Here is a 9777-nt window from a genome sequence, read left to right as displayed (position 1 = left end):
CCCGCGAAAAAAATGAGTTTGACACCCCTGCTCTAAAGGATTGTAAACGAACATTTGGAGCAATACTACATTGTCCTAAAGGTTAGACACATGTGATCGTTCATTTCTCTTGTTAGGAGACCCACTTACATCGTCAATGACTCTTGTACCACTGTAACCGAGATATGTACCAAACGTAAAACAGGAAGTAGTATCGCCTGAAAACGGCCTTCAAATCAAAGCACGGCTGAATAACAAATAACATGGAGAATTCTTAACACATACTGTAAATATGATTTTAGAACAACTTTTATTATTATATTTTTTTTCATAACAAGGTACAAGTGTACACACTGTAAAAATATTTGTCCAGTTTTTACTCGTCTGATTTGAAAACGAGTCATTTGTCAGTTTGTTTTGTAGCTTTTACTGTATATAATATGAGGTGCTCATACATTCATTTGGGTTGACAGTCATAATGGCCCTCCGAAAGAAGCTATGACTACAATGCGGCCCGCGAAAAAAATGAGTTTGACACCCCTGGTGTACAGGAACATCTGTGCAGAGTATGGACTGGAAGTCCCAAGATCCAAGTGGGAAACACCTCCAAAGGTGGTAGAGAATGACCAAGCCAAGATCCTCTGGGACTTCCAGATCCAGACAGACAGAATGGTAATGGCGAACCAACCGGACATTGTGGTGGTGGACAAAGAGCAGAGGAAAGCCGTTGTGGTTGACATAGCCATCCCAAATGATGGTAACATTAGGAAAAAGGAACATGAGAAACTTGAGAAATATCAAGGGCTCAGAGAAGAGCTGGAGAAGACCTGGAGAGTTAAGACTTCAGTGGTACCTGTGGTCATTGGAGCACTAGGGGCAGTAACCCCCAAACTGGAGGAGTGGCTGAAACAGATCCCAGGAAAAACATCTGACATCTCAGTCCAGAAAAGTGCAGTACTAGGAACAGCAAAGATACTGCGTAGAACCCTCAAGCTCCCAGGCCTCTGGTAGAGGACCCGAGCTTGAAGGGAAAAAGAGACCACCCACGGGGGGTGAGGAAAAGTTTTTTTTTTGTTTTTTTTATATATATATATATATATATATATACATACATCACGGTTCACTACATATATATATAAACTTTGGGTATATATATATATATATATATGTGTGTGTGTGTGTGTGTAGCGATGGATTACTCTGTGTGTGTGTGTATGTATATATATATATATATATATATATATATATATTGTTTGTGTGTGTGTGTGTGTTGGTGTGTGTGTGTGCGTGTGTGTGTGTGTGTGCCATCAGCACACAGGGCGTGTGATGCATCAGTGCAGTAGTGTTGGAGTAGTAGTGCCTGTAGTTTGTGCATGCTGCATGCTGCCTCTGCTTGCCACTTTTCTGCTTTCAGCTACCGCCACCGGCTAGCCCTCTGTTTCCGGGGGTGAAAAGAAGAGCCGAGTGCATAAGCCTCCTCAGCCGGTACACATTGCCAAGACTTGCACACGCCTCCTCGTGGCCACACACGGTAACTGGCACCTTGCGGTCGCAGGCTAAGTTCTGCAGGATCTCGGAGCAGCAGTGGGCCCCAGAGATGTGGCATGTAGGCCCACCGGCGTGTGGACACGCCCTACTGCCCATCAACCACTGTCCCGGCTGTGGGTAAACAGCTCCAGCTATGGGTAAATAGTGAAGACCTCAACGGTGGACCAGGCGGAGGATGATGGCTGACCTAAGGGGTGGCGTCACAACGGCTGAAAAGGCGGATGAAGGCTGCAGCAGAAAAGGGTCACCTTGCCACTAGACTCTGACCCTGATCTGTCAAGGACAGTGTGGTGACTGTCTGTGCACCAGTCTCCCCACTCTAAACAAAGTCACGCACAGGCGTCTTTTTCAGGGAATCCACCTTACATCCCGGATAAAAGTCCTGTGGCGACCAGTAAGTGGCAACGGCGGCAGGATTGTGAAGTCTGGAAGCCCCTAGTCACAAGCTGGCACATGAGGTGGTGGATGTTAGATGATCGTTGGGCTCTTGGACCAAGGCAGAAGATCTCTTTGGTAGCTGCATCCATGACTGAGCAGCCCTTTTTAGGATCCACTCTGCTCACCCCTGTGGGGGAAAGGGATAGAAAAGGTGCTCTAAACATAGCCTGCCTCAAACCTCCCAACTAGATTACCGCGTTCAGAGGGATCACCAATATGCGGTCAAAAACACAGAAACATGAATTTTGGAGCATGGAATGTGCACACACTAATGGACAGTGTAACCAGTGATAGGCCGGAGAGGAGAACCGCCATCATTGCAAAGGAACTGAGAAGATGCCGGATTGACATAGCTGCTCTTTCAGAACCCGACGGGCAGAGGAAGGTCATCTGAATGAGGAAAAGGGTGGATACACTTTCCTCTAGAAAGGAAAGGCCACAGATGAGCTTAGGATCCATGGGGTTGGTTTTGCCATCAAGAACCAACTGATCAGTCAGCTCTCTGAACTCCCTGTGGGAATCAGTGAGCGCCTGATGACCCTCCGCCTGGTGCTGGCCAACAACCAGACGGCAATAGTTCTTAGTGCTTATGCACCTACCCTCATTTCCGATGAGGACAAAAAAGATGACTTCTATGCCTGTCTGGATAAGGTATTGTCAAAAATCCCCAAGGGGGACAAGGTTATTATATTGGGAGATTTCAATGCCAGAGTGGGCCGTGACCACCACCTCTGGAAGGGCACCATTGGAAAGGAAGGCATTGGAAACATTAACTCTAACGGGGTTTTGCTTCTTAGCAAATGTGCTCAATACGACCTTATCATCACCAATACCATCTTTCGCCAGAAGAACAAACTCAAGGGCTCATGGAGACACCCTCGCTCTAAACAATGGCATCTTAGGGTGTTTTCACACTTGGTCCCTTTCAGCCCTCGAAGCGAACTCAGATCGATGACTCAGCATTTTTTGCGCATATGTGAACGCTCCAACCGTACTCAGACCACTTTAAAACGAACCGTACTGAGACCTCCTCGGGAGGTGGTCTCAGTACGGTTCGCTAAAAAGTCAACGGTGCGGTTCGCCTAATCTTGCATTGTGAACACAACGCGCACTGGGATCACTTTGCCTTTTTCCGCTGTATTGTAACCTCCTAGGCTTGCCGTAGATTGGTCACGTGACTGCAGGCGCAAAAACAAAACTGTCGTGGTAATAGTTAACGTAGAGAAGCATGTGCCGTTCAAAGTTCTGCCACGGCACCTGGACGCGGCATAGTTTGGGGAGAAGACGACAGCATTAACCGTAATGCGAAAGTATTTCAAGAATTTTCTGAGAGAATGAAAGCAGCCGGTTTTGATAGAACTTCTATACATAAATGTTGCCAGAATCAGATGTTCTTTGATCATTTTTTGGTGCAACAAAGTTCTTCTCCGCCATGCTTGTTTTGTGCGCTAATTTCACCAGAAAACACACCAGTGCAAGCACAGCAGCAGACATTTTGCTCCAACTGAAAACTACTCAGAATGCAGTGCAGTGGGAGTGGGAGAGCTCTAGAGGACCAAGTGTGAACAGAAAGAGGACTGAGGCCCCATCAAAGCTGAACTGAACCAGAAAGAGAACTCGGTCCTCTTTGAAACACACTCACAATGTGAACACAAAAAGAACTGAGTTCGTTTCCTCTTGGTTCACTTTTTGGTCCACTTAAAGAGGTCTGAGTTTGGTTCTTTTAAAGGGGTCCAGGTGTGAAAACACCCTTATTGACTATGTCATAGTCAGAGGCAGGGATCAGCGCGACGTGAGCATCACAAAAGCCATGATGGATTCAGAGGCCTGCTGGACAGATCACCGCCTGATACGATCCACGATGTCCATCAGACTCAAGAGCAGGGGTGGGCAATTAATTTTTACAAGGGGCCACATGAAAAACCTGAGTTGCGTCAGTAGGCCACACCTACGATAACTTAAAACTGCTCAATTTTCTTCCATTGTAAAATGCACTAAATTATTTATTTTAAATAGTTGGTACTGGTAATTAGAAGAATACAATTATTCTCTTTATGTTTATATTAAGCTATGTGAAATTGTGGTGTAAAGGTCAAATAAAAAAACAATTATTAATCAGTACAATTTATTCTTAACTTCTTTAACTTTTCCTCAAATGACAAAGCCGCTGCATCTCTGGGTGTGAAGTTTGATAAAAAGTCCTTGTTGGGCTTGCACTTTTGCTAGCAATGCATCAGCCTCTGATGCGCCCTGTTTATCAGACAGATGTATTTTTTCTCATGCTTGGTCGTGTAGTGGCGACTCAAATTCTATTCTTTAAACACAGCGACCTGTGTACCACAAATCAGGCACATGGCTTTACCTTTCATTTCTGTAAAGAAATACTTGGCAGTCCATGTCTTGTTGAAAACACGGCGCTCCTTGTCAACTTTTCTTTTCTGAAGGTTAGCACACGTTTCTCGGGCAGCATTACTTCGCACTGTTCACCTTCACGCACAGCTCACATACACGTACGCCACACGGAAGTGCGACGCCTTTCAAAATAAAAGCGAAACAGTTGTATTGTACGCACGACACAAATTTTTTTAAAAATTACGATTGGCCTCATGCAGGCCGCACAGGGACGCACAAAGGGCCGGATGTGGCCCACGGGCTGTAATTTGCCCAGATCTGAACAAGTGTCACCCAAAGTGCTACCTCGGCTGCCTTCTCTCCTCCAAAGCGGACATTGACTCTGAGGTCAACCATTGCCTCAGCTGTGCCAGTGGAGCGTATGCCAGACTCCGGAAAAGAGTCTTTGAAGACAGAGACCTCCGGGCTGACATCAAGCTCGTGGTTTACAAAGCTGTGGTACTCCCCACCTTACTTTATGGGGCAGAATCATGGACAACCTACAGCAGGCACCTAAGAGCTCTTGAAGAACACCACCAGATAACCTTGAGGAAAACACTCAGGATCAAATGGGAGGACAGACGCACAAACATCAGCGTTCTGGAGGAAGCCAGGATACCGAGCATCACCACCTTAATAATGCAGCACCAACTCCGATGGACAGGACATCTCATCCGCATGGCTGACACCCGCCTCCCCAAACAGATGTTATACTCCCAGCTGGAGAGAGGTCCGCGAGCCCCGGGCGGGCAAAAGAAACGTTTTAAGGACAACCTCAAGACCAATCTCAAGAAATTCCAAATAACATCTCAGGACTGGGAGCGCATCGCCTTGAACAGGAACTGCTGGAGGGCAGCGGTGCAAGAAGGTGCAGCACATCACGAAAATGAACTCCGCCGTGTCGCAGAAACCAAACGACAACTTCGTAAGGAAAGACAAAAACAGGCTCCAGCACGACCACAACCCATCACCACTTTCCCCTGCCCACACTGCACAAAAATATGTGGCTCCCGGATCAGCCTCTACGCCCACCTGCGGACCCACAAGTATAATACATACTATGTATATTATATATATATGTATGTATATATATATATATATATATATATATATATATATATATATATATATATATATATATATACATACATATTAAAAAAAAAAAAAAAAAAACTAGTCCTCACCCCCCATGGGTGGTCTCTTTTTCCCTTCAAGCTCGGGTCCTCTACCAGAGGCCTGGGAGCTTGAGGGTTCTACGCAGTATCTTTGCTGTTCCTAGTACTGCACTTTTCTGGACTGAGATGTCAGATGTTTTTCCTGGGATCTGTTTCAGCCACTCCTCCAGTTTGGGGGTTACTGCCCCTAGTGCTCCAATGACCACAGGTACCACTGAAGTCTTCACTCTCCAGGCCTTCTCCAGCTCTTCTCTGAGCCCTTGATATTTCTCAAGTTTCTCATGTTCCTTTTTCCTAACGTTACCATCATTTGGGATGGCTATGTCAACCACAACGGCTTTCCTCTGTTCTTTGTCCACCACCACAATGTCCGGTTGGTTCGCCATTACCATTCTGTCTGTCTGGATCTGGAAGTCCCAGAGGATCTTGGCTTGGTCATTCTCTACCACCTTTGGAGGTGTTTCCCACTTGGATCTTGGGACTTCCAGTCCATACTCTGCACAGATGTTCCTGTACACTATTCCAGCTACTTGGTTATGGCGCTCCATGTATGCTTTACCTGCCAGCATCTTACTCCCTGCAGTTATGTGCTGGATTGTCTCAGGGCCTTCTTTGCACAATCTACACCTGGGGTCTTGTCTGGTGTGGTAGATTTGGGCCTCTATTGCTCTGGTGCTCAAGGCCTGTTCTTGTGCAGCCAGGATCAGTGCCTCTGTGCTGTCCTTCAGGCCAGCTCTTTCGAGCCATTGGTGGGATTTCTGGATATCAGCCACTTCAGCTATGTTTCGGTGGTACATCCCATGTAGGGGCTTGTCCTCCCATGATGGTCCCTCCAGCACCTCATCTTCCTTTGATGCCCATTGTCTGAGACATTCACTGAGCACGTGATCCGTTGGGGCCTTATCCCTGATGTACTTATGGATCTTGGATGTTTCATCTTGGATAGTGGCTCTCACGCTCGCTAGTCCTCGGCCTCCTTCTTTACGGCTAGTGTACAGTCTCAGGGTGCTGGACTTGGGATGGAACCCTCCATGCATGGTTAGGAGCTTCCGTGTCTTGATATCTGTGGTCTGTATATCCTCCTTTGGCCACCGTATGATTCCTGCAGGGTATCTGATTACTGGTAGGGCGTAGCTGTTAATGGCTAGGGACTTGTTCTTGCCGTTGAGCTGACTTCTTAGGACTTGCCTTACTCGATGGAGGTATTTGGCTGTGGCTGCTTTCCTTGTTTCCTCGTCAAGGTTGCCATTTGCCTGTAGAATTCCAAGGTATTTGTAGCTGTCCTCAATGTCTGCTATTGTTCCTTCTGGGAGTGAGAGCCCCTCTGTGTGGATTACCTTTCCTCTTTTAGTCACCATGCGGCCACATTTCTCAAGTCCGAATGACATTCCGATGTCAGAGCTGTAGATCCTGGTAGTGTGGATCAGGGAGTCAATGTCCCGTTCGTTCTTAGCGTACAGCTTTATGTCATCCATGTAGAGCAGGTGGCTGATGGTGGCCCCATTCCTGAGTTGGTATCCATAGCCCGTCTTGTTGATTATTTGGCTGAGGGGGTTCAGTCCTATACAGAACAGCATTGGGGACAGAGCGTCTCCTTGGTATATACCACATTTGATGGTCACGTGTGCAAGTGGCTTGCCATTGGCTTCAAGTGTGGTTTTCCACTGTTTCATCGAGTTGGCAATGAAGGTTCTCAGAGTCCCATTGATGTTGTACAGCCTCAAGCATTCCATGATCCAAGTATGTGGCATTGAGTCATATGCTTTCTTGTAATCAATCCAGGCAGTGCTCAGGTTGGTACGTCTGGTTCTGTAGTCTTGGGTGACTGTTCTATCCACCAGGAGCTGATGTTTTGCTCCTCTGGTATTTTTACCAATCCCTTTCTGGGCAGTGCTCATGTATTGATCCATGTGTCCGCTGATCTTATCTGATATTATGCCCGACATCAGCTTCCATGTTGTGGAGAGGCAGGTGATTGGCCGGTAGTTGGATGGGACTGTACCCTTTGAAGGATCCTTCTGGATCAGGATCGTACGCCCTTGGGTTAGCCATTCAGGGTGGGTCCCATCCCTTAGCAGCTGGTTCATTTGTGCTGCCAGGCGCTCATGGAGAGTAAGTTTCTTGAGCCAGTAGCTGTGGATCATGTCAGGGCCTGGTGCTGTCCAGTTTTTCATTCCTGAGACTCTTCTCTGGATGTCTGCCACTGTGATGGTTACTGGTTTCTGTTCAGGGAGCTTGCTGTGGTCCTTTCTCAGAGCCACCAGCCACTGTGCATCCTTCTTATGTGATGCCTCCCGCTCCCATATATCCTTCCAGTACTGTTCAGTGTCCAGCCTTGGTGGGTCTGCTCTGCTATTATTCCCCTGCCACTGAGCGTACACTTTCGCTGGTTGTGTTGTGAACAACCTGTTTATTCGTCTGGCTTCATTCTCTCTTGTGTACCTCTTTAGGCGGCTGGCCAAGGCTTAGAGCAGGAGTGTCAAAGTCAAATGGACGGAGGGCCAAATAAAAAAATTAGCTACAAGCCGAGGGCCGGACTGATCGAATGTTCATTGAAATTTTTTTAAATGACGCATATAGTCTAGTGAACCTAATTGAACCTACTGAAAACTTAACAAATATATTCCAATATGATCAGATAAATAAAGCAATATTTTCTTATGGCTCTGTCAATAATCTTTAATTTTCAACAGACACAAACGACAAATTTCCTTTATATAAAAATCCCCATAACATGAACATTAAATGAAAGAAACCTTTATTGTTTAAGGCACCATCAGTAACCTATATTTTATATTTTAGCAAAAGTGGGCTAAATTTACTTCAAAGAAAAAAATAATAGCAATTTTCTATCATCCACGCAACTGAAATATTTTAAAAATGTAATTGGATTGAAATACAATAAAATAAAGTGCAAAAATCTATTAATCAAAAGTAACATGCAGTGAAAACAAATATTAAACTTTAACTTTTAAACTTTCTATTTTAGCAAAAGTGGGCTAAATTTACTTCAAAGAAAAAAATAATCCGCGTCTTTCGTTTCATAATGTCGTCTCAGATTATACTCTTTCAGTACCGCCACACTTTCTCCACACAGAAGACACAGGTTTTCCTGCTACCTCCGTGAACATATACTCCGACTCCCACCTTGTTTGAAACCCCCGGTTCTCAGTGTCCACCTTCCTTTTTGCCATTTTTGATGGGTATCTGAAAGTTAATTTTACAGTTATGCTGACGACTGCTGTGCTAATAATAAACACTGAAATGAAGCAGCGTACTGCTCGGTGCGTCACCGTTGCATTGTGGGAAATGTAGTATTGGTGCTTGTAAAAGATCTGCGGGTTGCCGGCTTGCTGCGGTCTGCGGGCCGGTTCTAATAATAAATCAAGATCATCCCAAGGGCCGTAAAAAACCTTCTCGCGGGCCGGATGTGGCCCGCGGGCCTTGACTCTGACATATGTGCTGTACACGATTCCAGCTACTTGGTTATGGTGCTCCATGTATGCTTTACCTGCCAGCATCTTACACCCTGCAGTTATGTGCTGGATTGTCTCAGGACCTTCTTTGCACAATCTACACCTGGGGTCTTGTCTGGTGTGGTAGATTTGGGCCTCTATTGCTCTGGTGCTCAAGGCCTGTTCTTGTGCAGCCAGGATCAGTGCCTCTGTGCTGTCCTTCAGACCAGCTCTTTCTAGCCATTGGTAGGATTTCTGGATATCAGCTACTTCAGCTATGTTTCGGTGGTACATCCCATGTAGGGGCTTGTCCTCCCATGATGGTCCCTCCAGCACCTCATCTTCCTTTGATGCCCATTGTCTGAGACATTCACTGAGCACGTGATCCGTTGGGGCCTTATCCCTGATGTACTTATGGATCTCTCACGCTCGCTAGTCCTCGGCCTCCTTCTTTACGGCTAGTGTACAGTCTCAGGGAGCTGGACTTGGGATGGAACCCTCCATGCATGGTTAGGAGCTTCCGTGTCTTGATATCTGTGGTCTGTATATCTTCCTTTGGCCACCGTATGATTCCTGCAGGGTATCTGATTACTGGTAGGGCGTAGCTGTTAATGGCTAGGGACTTGTTCTTGCCATTGAGCTGACTTCTTAGGACTTGCCTTACTCGATGGAGGTATTTGGCTGTGGCTGCTTTCCTTGTTTCCTCGTCAAGGTTGCCATTTGCCTGTGGAATTCCAAGGTATTTGTAGCTGTCCTCAATGTCTGCTATTGTTCCTTCTGGGAGTGAGACC

Source organism: Syngnathus floridae, chromosome 22, assembly GCF_059516105.1.
Source record: "Syngnathus floridae isolate MCC-2025c chromosome 22, RoL_Sflo_1.0, whole genome shotgun sequence".
Taxonomy (NCBI): Eukaryota; Metazoa; Chordata; class Actinopteri; order Syngnathiformes; family Syngnathidae; genus Syngnathus; species Syngnathus floridae.
The sequence above is the reverse complement of the archived record's forward strand: the minus strand, read 5'-3'. Positions refer to the sequence as shown.